This window comes from Myotis nattereri (assembly GCF_964212035.1).
Source record: "Myotis nattereri genome assembly, chromosome: 21".
In the NCBI taxonomy this organism is placed as follows: domain Eukaryota; kingdom Metazoa; phylum Chordata; class Mammalia; order Chiroptera; family Vespertilionidae; genus Myotis; species Myotis nattereri.
The window spans coordinates 10,360,291-10,363,763 of NC_138097.1; the positions used below are offsets into that span (position 1 = coordinate 10,360,291).

Sequence of the window (3,473 nt, forward strand, 5' to 3'; positions counted from 1 at the left end):
TTTCTTCAAACCGCAGACCCGTGCCTGGCGCACAGTAGGTGCTGAATACGTATTTGTTCCATCGAAACAGTCTCGGGGCAGAATAAGAGTGACGACGGCATCAGTCCCACAGATGAAAGTGACATTCCCCCTCTAGAGAAAAATTAGAGAGTAAACAGTTATTAGAATCCCAGGGATCTTATAACCCCAGGAAAGGTGGAGAGCAGGGAGGGGAAATGAAATAAGTGGGATCCTGGCTTTTCTTTTCCTCACTGTGTGTGACTTTGTGTGTGTGTGTTTTAAATGTATTTTTATTGATTTCAAAGAAGAAGGGAGAGAGAGAAACATCAATGATGAGAGAGAATCACTGATTGGCTGCCTCCTGCCAATCAGTTTGAGCCCACAACCCGGGCATGTGCCCTGACTGGGAATTGACCGTGGCCTCCTAGTTCATAGGCCGACGCTCAACCACTGAGCCACGCCGGCCGGGCCTCACTGTGTGTGACTTTAAGCTCAGCCTCCCTCAGCCTCAATTTCTCATTTCTTCCAAAGATCAAGTGAGATCACAATGTAAAGAGCCCCAAAGAGCAGACCCTGACAGACACTGGTTCCTTCCATGCCTACTTCTCTCTTTCCCATGACAATCAATGAAATCTTGCATCTAAAATGGCACATTAATGACATCCAGCAGTCAGAACTGGGGACCTCCAAGCCAAAGAAACCTCTGAGAAATAGTTGGCACTTTCATTTTAGAGGAGCGTAGTTCTATCAATAAATGCTCATCTATTTGAGAACTTAACACTAAAAGACACAAGGACACTTACAATGTCATAACCAAACCCCAATGAAAGGTCGTCATGGCCACCACTAATCCGTTTAGTCCTAGAACCTGGGCTGCACACCCAGGGCCACTGGGAGGTTGAGGCAGTCCGTGCGCTGACCATGGTGCCCACGGGGGGGACAACGCCAGCCCCCAGAAACGAAGCCTGATGCTGGGTCTCTATGCAGAGAAAGACACACAACTTTGCAATTTCCCAGAAACACTGCATGTGTTGAAGGCATTCTGAAGGAGAAATGAAAGGCACCCAAATTGGAAAGTAAAAAGTAAAACCATTATTTGCAGAGGGCGTGATACTGTATATATAGAACGCTAAAGAGTCTACCAAACTTACTAGAGCTGATAAATGAATTCAGTCAAGCAGCAGGATACAAAACAAATACCCAGAAATCAGTTGCATTTTATACACCAGTAATGAACTCTTAAAAAGGGCAACTAAGAAAACAGTCCCATTTTGCATAAAAAAATACCTAGGAATTAACCAAGGAGATAAAAAACTTGGAAAATAAGACACTGAAGAAACGGAAGCTACAAATAAACGGAAGCATATACCGTCTGTGCTCATGGGCGGGAAGAATTAACCTCATTAAAATGTCCATCCCACCCAAAGCAATCTATTGAGTCAATGCACTTTCTATCAAAACAAAACAGCATTTTTCACAGAACTAGAATAACCCAAAAATTTATATGGAACCACAAAAGACCCCAAATAGCCACAACAATCTCGAGAAAGAACAGAGTTGGTGGTATCCTGCTACCTAGAATCAAACTATACTCTAAGGCTACAGTAACGAAAACAGCATGGTACTGGAATAAAAACGGACACATACGTCCACGGAACAGAATACAGAGCCCAGAAATAAACCCACACCTATGCGGTCAATTAATAAATGACAAAGCAGACAAGAACATACAATGGAGTAAAGACAGTCTCTTCAATAAATGGTGTTGGGGAAATTGAACATACGTGCAAGAAAATGAAATTAGACCAACTTCTTACACCATATATGATGAACTCAAAATGCATGAAAGACCATGTGAGACTAGAAACCATAAAACTTTTGAAAAATATAGGCAGTAAAAAAAAGTGCTCATTACATTTGTTTCATAACCAACATGTCACTCCCCCTTAACACCCTTCCTTGGTCCTAACTTCCCCTTTTCCTCCCCGGCCCAGCTTGCTGCGTCCTTAGAGGACGCGTTTCTGACCCTGCACGGTGCCCGCCCTCCCTGCCTTTGGGCCTTTGCACGTGCTGAGACGGGTTTCTCTGCTTTCACTCTGCCCCACCCAGACCCTGCCTGTTCTCCACACAAAAGCCATACTGATTTAGCACCACAGAGCAGATCATCTTACTCCTGCTTCAAAGCCCAGTGGTTCCCACTGCTACCTGAATGTAACAGGAAGCCTGACCATGGCCCGAGGCCCCGTTACCTCGCCCCGCCTTCCTCAGATCTCACCTGTGCTCCTCACTGCTGTGCTGTCACCGGCAGTCTCTCCGCCCACTGATGCCCAGCCCACTTCCCCTCCAGCCCGGCTTGCTGTGCCCCTGCCTCAAACGCTCCCCCAGCGCTTTGCAGGGCTGGCTCCTTTTCATGCCACCGAACATCACCGCATCGGACCAGCCTTCCCTAACCTCTTAGCTAAAGCAGCTCCCGCCCCACCAGGTGCTGTTTCTGGACAGCACTTACCCGCGCCTGGTGTCGCTCCTGTGTGTCGCGCCTCCCCCTGCAGGTCTGAGCTGCAGCAGGGCAGGGACTGTGTGCGGACCTTGAGTGGCAAACTCCGGGTTCAGTAGATGCCTGTTGGCTTGGTGAGTCAATGAATGTGCAGACCACATGACACACACACATTACACAGGCTCCCACTCACCTCTGCACCTTCAGTTACAGCTGCACAACGCCCCACTCTTATCAGCAAGGTAGCCACTGTACCTGTGTGCACTTACTCCCGCACTGAGAGGCCTAACAGTATAAACACTTTCACCCCCACAACACGCATAAGTGTACACACACACACACACACACACACATATCTTATTCCCACCAGCAATCCAGACCCCGCCTGCCTTTGCCAGGACAAGCCTCCCTGCACCGTGATGCGTTCTTTCTCCTCGTCCGCCCCCAGCGCTCTGGCTTGTGCCACTTCTGTAGCCTCTGCAAGAGCCCACCAACCCCAGGCCACTGCCACGCTGCTTCCGGGAGCACCTCCTAAGCGACAGAAATGTCTCACCATTCTACTGGACACCTGTAACTAACAGTTTTCAATGTCAAGTATAACTGAAATAAACAAATTAATGATAAAAAACAAAATTAAACCTAAACTTTTGTTTTAAAATAAAAAAGCCACCCAGCTTCACCCTATAAAACCTAGTCCTGTTTATGACAAATACCAATGAAACTACAAGTTTCCTCACGTTAACTCATCCCTTTATACATCAAGACTTAGGCTTTTTTCTCTCAAAATCCTTTTTTGATCAGCCCTGGCCGGGGAGTCCAGTTGGTTGCAGCATCATCCCAATACACCAACACGGCTGGTTCAGTCCCCAGTCGGGGCACATACAAGAATGCACAAATAGGTGGAACAACAAGCTGATGGTTCTCTCTCTCTCAATCCCTTCCCCTCTCTCTCTCTAAAATCAATACAGAAAACATTTTT

General features: G+C 47.1%; 1 protein-coding gene across 1 annotated transcript in view; it reads left to right on the top strand.

The window, feature by feature from the left end:
- Positions 1 to 3,473, top strand: part of CRTC3 (CREB regulated transcription coactivator 3) — a gene marked incomplete at its 5' end in the record, with an annotated part of 1,283,408 nt that overhangs the window by 360,792 nt on the left and 919,143 nt on the right. The window lies entirely within an intron of this gene.